Raw genomic sequence first — 9,896 nt, 5'->3', positions numbered from 1 at the left:
ATTGGGAGTGTGGAGTCTTAACCACTGGACCACCAGGGAAGTCCCTAGGGTCAGAGATATAGAGAGCAGGGCTTTGGAGCTTCTCTGAACTCTACTTTTAATAAAAGTATCTCATTAAAAAAACATGATTTTGTATATTTACCTTTTTAAAAATAAACTTTTTGTTTAAGGTTTATAGAAAAGTTGCAAATATGGTACACAGGGTAATCTATGGTTTCCTATCTTACTAACAACTTACACTGGGATGGCACCTTTGTTATAAAGAACCAATACTAATGCATTATTATTAAAGTCCATACTTTATTCAGATTTCCTCAGTTTTCTCTAATGTCCTTTTTCTGTTCCAGGATCCCATCCAGGATACCATGTTACATTTAGTTATCATGTCTCCTTAGGCTCCTCTGGGCTATGACACTTGCTCAGATTTTCCATGTTTTTGATGACCTTGACTGTTTAAAGGGGTACTGGTTAGGTACCCCATAGGTATCATGTAGAATGTCCATCAATTAGAATTTTCGTGATGTTTTTCTCATGAATAGACTGGGGTTATGAGTTTTGAGAGGAAGACCACAGAGGTGGTCTCATCACATGTCAAGAGTACACACCAACAACATGACTTACCACTAGTGATGTTGACTTTGATCACCTGCCTGAGGGAGTGTTTGGAAGGTTCCTCCACTGTGAAGTTACTCTTTCCCCCCCTCCCAATACTGTACTCTTTGGAGCGAGGTCACTCCGCACAGCCCACGCTATTGAGATGGCGAGTTATACTCCACTTTTTCGGTAGGGACAAGCAGCTGCATAAATGATTTGGAATTCTTCCGCATGGCAGATTTGTCTTTTCATCCCCACTTGTTTATTTATTCAATTATTTATATATATCAGTATGGACTCGTGGATATTTATCTTAAACTGTGGGTTATAACCCAGTACCATGTTATTTACTTATATTTGGCTTTTTAAAGATTGTATTCAAACAAAAACATTCTGCTGTTTTAAAATGTTAAAAAATATTGTTCATATATATATAGTTATATATATAGTTTTCTATATAATGTTATGATATGTAATAATTATTTATATAAAAATAAATATACATATATTTATCTTTCCCTCTATTTTTCCTTTAGATATCCTATTTATGCATTTATTTATTTGGGGCAATAAAAAGCAAATTACCACTTAGGATTTAATCATTTTGTTTCCATTATTTTTTGCAGGAGTGAAATTAAGATATAAATATTTATGTTTTTTGGGGAGTGGTAGAGGTCAAAGGCATTTCTTCCACCCATTGTGTACTGAGTTTGCACTCAGTTCTTTGAATTATTGCTGAGATCACCTATATGGCGATTTACACTCATCTGTCTTCCTAAAACTCCTTAGGAAGTATAATAACATACAGGGATTTAGGAATAATTTTTGTCCTTTTTGTCTTCAGATTTTTCTTAAATAGAAACTTTGAAAATGCTACTCAAGGTACTATTCTTCTCACTGCTGGAAAAATGGTAGATTTGTTACAGGAATCCCCCCATCAGTCTTCTACGCCTTCTGTTTTCTACAACCAATCTCCTACGTGCAGTTTTTTTCTCTAGTGAAGCATATAATTTAATAAACTGTATGTAAACTTGTATCTCACCTTTTATTTTTTGGAATTTTTGAATTTTATTTTATTTATTTTTTTATACAGCACGTTCTTATTAGTTATCCATTCTATACATATTAGTGTATACATGTCAATCCCAATCTCCCAATTCATCCCACCACCACCACCCCCCTGCCACTTTCCCCACCTTGGTGTCCATACGTTTGTTCTCTACATCTGTGTCTCAATTTCTGCCCTGCAAACCGGTTCCTCTTTACCATTTTTCTACATTCCACATATATGTGTTAATATATGATATTTGTTTTTCTCTTTCTGACTTAACTTCACTCTGTATGCCAGTCTCTAGATCCATCCACGTCTCTACAAATGACCCAATTTTGTTCCTTTTTATGGCTAATATTCCATTGTATGTATGTACCACATCTTCTCTATCCATTCGTCTGTCGATGGGCATTTAGGTTGCTTCCACGTCCTGACTATTGTAAATAGTGCTGCAATGAACTTTGGGGCGCATGTGTCTGTTTTTTTTTTTTTTGCAGTACGTGGGCCTCTCACTGTTGTGGCCTCTCCTGTTGCGGAGCACAGGCTCCAGACGCGCAGGCCCAGTGGCCATGGCTCACAGGCCTAGCTGCTCTGTGGCATGTGGGATCTTCCTGGACCGGGGCACGAACCCACGTCCCCTGCATCGGCAGGCGGACTCTCAACCACTGTGCCACCAGGAAAGCCCTGTTTGTTTTTTTAATATTGAGCTGCATGAGCTGTTTATATATTTTGGAGATTAATCTTTTGTCCGTCGATTCGTTTGCAAATATTTTCTCCCATTCTGAGGGTTATCTTTTCATCTTGTTTGTAGTTTCTTTTGCTTTGCAAAAACTTTTCAGTTTCATTAGGTCCCATTTGTTTATTTTTGTTTTTATTTCCATTACTCTAGGAGGTGGATCAAAAAAGATCTTGCTGTGATTTATGCCAGAGAGTGTTCTTCCTATGTTTTCCTCTAAGAGTTTTGTAGTGTCCAGTCTTACATTTAGGTCTCGAATCCATTTTGAGTTTATTTTTGTGTATGGTGTTAGGGAGTGTTCTCACTTCATTCTTTTACATGTAGCTGTCCAGTTTTCCCAGCACCACTTATTGAAGAGACTCTTTTCTCCATTGTGTATCCTTGCCTCCTTTGTCATGGATTAGTTGACCATTGGTGTGTGGGTTTATCTCTGGGCATTCTATCCTGTTCCATTGATCTATATTTCTTTTTTTGTGCCAGTACCATATTGTCTTGATTACTGTAGCTTTGTAGTATAGTCTGAAGTCAGGGAGTCCGATCCCTCTAGCTCCGTTTTTTTCCTCAAGACTGCTTTGGTTATTCGGGGTCTTTTGTGTCTCCATACAAATTTAAAGATTTTTTGTTCTAGTTCCATAAAAAATGCCATTAGTAATTTGATAGGGATTGCATTGAATCTGTAGATTGCTTTGGGTAGTATAGTCATTTTCACAATATTGATTCTTCCAATCCAGGAACATGTTATATCACTCCGTCTGTTGGTATCATCTTTAATTTCTTTCATCAGTGTCTTATAGTTTTCTGCATGCAGGTCTTTTGTCTCCCTAGGTAGGTTTATTCCTGGGTATTTTATTCTTTTTGTTGCAATGGTAAATGGGAGTGTTTCCTTAATTTCTCTTTTAGATTTTTCATCATTAGTGTATAGGAATGCAAGAGGTTTCTGTGCATTAATTTTGTATCCTGCAACTTTACCAAATTCATTGATTAGCTCTAGTAGTTTTCTGGTGGCATCTTTACGATTCTCTATGTATAGTATCATGTCATCTGCAAACAGTGACACTTTTACTTCCTCTTTTCCAACTTGGATTCCTTTTATTTCTTTTTCTTCTCTGATTGCCATGGTTAGGACTTCCAAAGCTATGCTGAATAATAGTGCTCAGAGTGGACATCCTTGTCTTGTTCCTGATCTCAGAGGAAATGCTTTCACTTTTTCACCATTGAGAATGATGTTGGCTGTGGGTTTGTCGTATATGGCCTTTATTATGTTGAGGTAGGTTCCCTCTATGCCCACTTTCTGGAGATTTTTTATCATAAATGGGTGTTGAATTTTGTCGAAAGCTTTCTCCGCATCTATTGAGATGATCATACAGTTTTTCTTCTTCAATTTGTTAATATGGTGTATCACATTGATTGATTTGCATATATTGAAGAATCCTCGCATCCCTGGGATAAATCCCACTTGATCATGGTATATGGTCCTTTTAATGTGTTGTTGGATTCTGTTCGCTAGTATTTTGTTTTTCATTTTTTCATCAGTGATATTGGTCGGTAATTTTCTTTTTTTGTAGTATCTTTGTCTGGTTTTGGTGTCAGCGTGGTGGTGGCCTCATAGAATGAGTTTGGGAGTGTTTCTTCCTCTGCAATTTTTTGGAAGAGTTTGAGAAGGATAGGTGTTAGCTCTTCTCTAAATGTTTGATAGAATTCACCTGTGAAGCCATCTGGTCCTGGACTTTTGTTTGTTGGAAGATTTTTAGTCAGTTTCAATTTCATTACTTGTGATTGGTCTGTTCATATTTTTATTTCTTCCTGGCTCAGTCTTGGAAGGTCATACCTTTCTAAGAATTTGTCCATTTCTTCCAGGTTGTCCATTTTATTGGCATAGAGTTGCTTGTAGTAGTCTCTTAGGATGCTTTGTATTTCTGCAGAGTCTGTTGTAACTTCTTCTTTTTCATTTCTAATTTTATTGATTTGAGTCCCCTCCCTCATTTTCTTGATGAATATGACTAATGGTTTATCAATTTTGTATATCTTCTCAAAGAACCAACTTTTAGTTTTATTGATCTTTGCTATTGTTTTCTTTGTTTCTATTTCATTTATTTCTGCTCTGATCTTTATGATTTCTTTCCTGCTACTAACTTTGGGTTTTGTTTGTTCTTCTTTCTCTAGTTCCTTTAGGTGTAATGTTAGATTGTTTATTTGAGATGTTTGTTGTTTCTTGAGGTAGGAGTGTATCACTATAAACTTCCCTCTTGGAACTGTTTTTGCTGCATCCCATAGGTTTTGGATCGTCGCGTTTTCATTGTCATTTGTGTCTAGGTATTTTTTGAGTTCCTCTTTGATTTCTTCAGTGATCTCTTGGTTATTTAGTAACGTATTGTTTAGCCTCCATGTGTTTGCATTTTTTACGTTTTTTTTCCCTGTAATTCATTTCTAATCTCATAGCATTGTGGTCAGAAAAGACATTTGATATGATTTCAATTTTCTTACATTTACTGAGGCTTGATTTGTGACCCAAGATGTGATCTATCCTGGAGAATGTTCTGTGTGCACTTGAGAAGAAAGTGTAATCTGCTGTTTTTGGATGGAATGTCCTATAAATATCAATTAAATCTATCCAGTCTATTGTGTCATTTAAAGCTTGTGTTTCCTTATTAATTTTCTGTTTGGATGATCTGTCCATTGGTGTAAGTGAGGTCTTAAAGTTCCTCACTATTATTGTGTTACTGTCAATTTCCTCTTTTAATAGCTGTTAACATTTGCCTTATGTATTGAGGTGCTCCTGTGTTGGGTGCATAAATATTTACAATTGTTGTATCTTCTTCTTGGATCGATCCCTTGATCATTATGTAGTGTCCTTCTTTGTCTCTTGTAATAGTCTTTATTTTAAAGTCTATTTTGTCTGATATGAGAATTGGTATTCCAGCTTTCTTTTGATTTCTATTTGCATGGAATATCTTTTTCCATCCCCTCACTTTCAGTCTGTATGTGTCCCTAGGTCTGAAGTGGGTCTCTTGCAGACAGCATATATATGGGTCTTGTTTTTGTATCCATTCAGTGAACCTGTGTCTTTTGGTTGGAGCATTTAATCCATTCACGTTTAATGTAATTATCAATATTACTGGGACTTCCCTGGTGGCGCAGTGATTAGGACTCTGCGCTCCTAATGCACGGGGCCCCGGTTCAATCCCTGGTCAGGGAACTAGATCCCACATGCATGCTGCAACTAAGCATTCGCATGCCGCAACTAAGGAGCTGGTGAGCCGCAACTAAGGAGCTCTTGAGCCGCAACTGAAGGAGCCCACTTGCCACAACTAAGACCTGGTGCAACCAAATAAATATATAAAAAAAATGTATTACCATTTTCTTAATTGTTTTGGGTTTGTTTTTGTAGGTCCTTTGCTTCTCTTGTGTTTCCTACTTAGAGAAGTTCCTTTAGCATTTGTTGTAGAGCTGGTTTGGTGGTGCTGAATTCTCTTAGCTTTTGCTTGTCTGTAAAGCTTTTGATTTCTCCATCAATTCTGAATGAGATCCTTGCCAGGTAGAGTAATCTTGGTTGTAGATTCTTCCCTTTCGTCACTCTAAATATGTGGTTTTCGACCATAATCTCTTCACATGTTTTCTCGGATCCTTTCTCTCTCTCTTCTCCTTCTGGGACCCCTATAATGGGAATGTTGTTGCATTTAATGTTGTCCCAGAAGTCTCTTAGGCTGTCTTCATTTCTTTTCATTCCTTTTTCTTTATTCTGTTCCGTGGCAGTGAATTCCACCTTTCTGTCTTCCAGGTCACTTATCTGTTCTTCTGCCTCAGTTATTATGCTACTGATGCCTTCTAGTGTATTTTTCATTTCAGTTATTATATTGTTCATCTCTGTTTGTTTGTTCTATAATTCTTCTGGGTCTTTGTTAAACATTTCTTGCATCTTCTCGATCTTTGCCTCCGTTCTTTTTCTGAGGTCCTGGATCATCTTTACTATCATTATTCTGAATTCTTTTTCTGGAAGGTTTCCTATCTCCACTTCACTTAGTTGTTTTTCTGGGGTTTTATCTTGTTCCTTCATCTAGTACACAGCGCTCTGCCTTTTCATCTTGTCTATCTTCCTGTGAATGTGGTTTTTACTTCCACAGGCTGCAGAACTGTAGTTCTTCTTGCTTCTGCTGTCTGCCCTCTGGTGGATGAGGCTATCTAAGAGGCTTGTGCAAGCTTCCTGTTGGGGGGTACTGGTGGTGGGCAGAGCTGGTTGTTGCTCTGGTGGGCAGAGCTCAGTAAAACTTTAATCCACTTGCCTGCTGATGGGTGGGGCTGGGTTCCCTCCCTGTTGGTTGTTTGGCCTGAGGCGACCCAACCCTGGAGCCTACCCCAGCTGTTTCTCGTGAGGCTAATCATAGACTCTGGGAGGGCTCACCTCAAGGAGTGCTTTCCAGAGCTTCTGCTGCCAGCTTCCTTGTCCTCGCGGTGAGACACAGCCAACCTCAACTCTGCAAGAGACCCTCCAACACTAGCAGGTAGGTCTGGTTCAGTCCCCTATGGGGTTACTGCTCCTTCCCCTGGGTCCCGATGCGCACACTACTTTGTGTGTGCCCTCCAAGGGTGGAGCCTCTGTTTCCCCCAGTCCTGTCAAAGTCCTGCAATCAAATCCTGCTAGCCTTCAAAGTCTGATTCTCTAGGAATTCCTCCTCCCATTGCCGGACCCCCAGCTTGGGAAGCCTGACGTGGGGCTCAGAACCCTCACTCCAGTGGGTGGACTCCTGTGGTAGAAGTGTTCTCCAGCTTGTGAGTCACCCACCCAGCAGTTATGGGATTTGATTTTATTGTGATTGCACACCTTCTACCGTCTCATTGTGGCTTCTCCTTTGTCTTTTGGTGTGGGGTATCTTTTTTGGTGAGTTCCAGTGTCTTCCTGTCGATGATTGTTTAGCAGTTAGTTGTAATTCTGGTGCTCTCACAAGAGGGAGTATCACCTCTTTTTAAAGCACTTAAAAGTCTAATGTATAGCTGACCCCAACATGCTCATTGAACTGACTTAAAGTAGAGGAGAGAAAGATCCTAAAAATATTTCATTCCCTTTACTTCTCTTAGTGTTTTAGATTTTCTCTTGTATTTCATTAGTCAATTTTGTTCTAAAGTGCAGTGCTTTTCAGTGTTCTTGTTTCTGTGCTAGTTCATACACACAGAAATACTTTAGGGAGTGGTTTTAGTCACAGGGAAGTGCCTCTTTTTTTTTTTTTTTATTGAAGTTGTGGGTAGATAATTATACTTGGAGACCATTTGGGCCAGGAAGATGCTTCTGAGTCAGGTGTTGGCTGGTGGCTTAGTGTGTGGTGGATTCCCCAAGCAGTCCTACTGTTCTGATGCCCCACGGAGGACTCAGTGCTCCTATAAGGAGTGTGAGACCCATCTCAGTGAAACTGCAGAAATGCATCTCAGAGGGTGGGGGGCTAGGAGGAGCTCCAGTTCTTTATGTCTCAGGGCAGAAAGAATTCAGCGAGAGGCAAAGTGATAGATAAGAAGTGATTTATTAGAATAAGACGCTTGTGAGAGCAGGCGGGCAAGGGAATGCCGAGGCCCAGATCTTAGTGGGCTACAGTTTTATAATCAAAGGAAAAGTGGGGAGGGGGAGAAGACCACCTTCTTCCTCTTTCTTGAGTAGACATCAGGCTTCTATCATCAGCTCCTTCTCCGCTTCGGGCAGGGGAGCTTTCTTGTCCCTGCATGGTCAAACTGGGACCGTCATGGCACAGTGGAAATGAGCCAAAAGGCGGTAACATATACTAAAATATGGTAAATCATTTCAGGTTTTAGTATAATGTCACCTTTTCCTTATATTTTTGTTTTTAGTGCGTGCAGAGGAGCATGTCCTAGGAATCATTAACTTACTGACCTCACTGGGCAGGATATGGGTCTCTTTCCACCATTGTTTTTTTGTTTTGGGGCATGTCTCATACTTCTGTTGCATGGTTTTGTGGCTAAGTAAGTCTGCTTGGTTTTGTGGTTAAGCAAACCTGCTTTCTTGAGTGATCATTAACTTACAGGGGTCTCCCATACTTATTTCTCTACTTACAATCCCCTGATGGGATTAACTACTTAATCCCCTACTTTGTCCCTTTACTCTGTCTCTATCACCAGCATGACTGACTCCGTCAATGGCAAAGTAAACTCTAGCCTATGGGTCAGTTCCCAAGAAGATCAGGTAATATGCCTAAAGCTGGACCTTGAGATCTGGCCAGATAGGTGTGAAGAATTTTCTGTTACAATCAAATAAAGGATACAGTATTAATTTAGAACATGTTGAGAAGTCATTATTATACTGCATGGTAATTAAGCACAAGTTAAGCATAAAGGATAAGCACCTCACTTAATTGACTGTAATTAGAATTATTTTAACACAGCCAGAGCACACATTTCACTTTCATCCTTTCCCATCAAACCAGTGCCTGTGTTGACGGACACCTACTCCTGATCCCATCCAGGATTTTTTTCTCAATTTATTTGTTGATTCACTGAGTCATAGACCTTTAATCTGATGACTTCTATACAGTAAAAGTTTTCTTACCCCTTGATTTCCTAGGGCCACTGGCTCAGGAAGGCTATGAAATTTATCCATAACTTAAAATGACCATATGTTCCTTGAGCAGGAATGACTAGAAATGATGAGTGTAATTTCTCTTCTTTGTTGTGGCTCACAACCACTCTGGGTCTGGGGCAGGGAGGGAGGGGCATGGCTTCAGATAAGGCCTGGGCTTCTTTGCCTTTGGGGTCCTCTTCACCATAGCCCCCAGAGCTGATGCAGGGCAAGAGAGATAGCACAGCTCTGGGGCAGAGAGGATGGTGACTCCCTCAGCTGGAAGTAGGTCCTGAATTGGTCTCTGGGCTCACCAGCCACCCTGGAGCCTCTTCTCCTCAGAGCGTAGGCCTGGAGGACATTGTTGCCCAAAATAGGGTATTGATTTTCTTCGAAGTGTAGATCCATTGCTTAATGCTGCAAAAAATGGCTTTAGAGTTATATTAGTAAAGGATGTTTAAGTGATCGTGATTCATTGAAAACACCCTCATCGTTTAGTTCTGCATCACACCCCTCAGCATTGTAATCAGTCCACTTTGATCTCAGTCCAACTCATTTTCCTACTATTGCTGATTGTCGACTGGAAAAAATACACAACCTAAAAGTTGAGCATTCTGTTTTATTTGGCGGACAAAACTGAGGACTTATGCCCCAAAGACAGCCTCTCAGCTAGCTCTGAGGGACTACTCTGAAGAGGTAAGGGAGGAGCCAGGATAGATAGGAGTTTTTGCAACAAAAACCGGATAGTCGGAACATCAAACGGAACATCAAAAGATTACTGTTAATTAAAGAAAACCAGACAGCTCAAGTTAATGAATTAGCGCTTTTCTATGTATGGGAAGATGCAAAAGTCTGGGCTCATTGATATTATTCCTTTGATATACACCTTCACTCTCTAGGGCCAGTATCCTGCTTTTCTCCATCCTGAATCCCCGCAGGGTGCACGGTTGGGGGCAGCT

Source organism: Phocoena phocoena, chromosome 4 (genome assembly GCF_963924675.1).
Source record: "Phocoena phocoena chromosome 4, mPhoPho1.1, whole genome shotgun sequence".
In the NCBI taxonomy this organism is placed as follows: domain Eukaryota; kingdom Metazoa; phylum Chordata; class Mammalia; order Artiodactyla; family Phocoenidae; genus Phocoena; species Phocoena phocoena.
The sequence above is the reverse complement of the archived record's forward strand: the minus strand, read 5'-3'. Positions refer to the sequence as shown.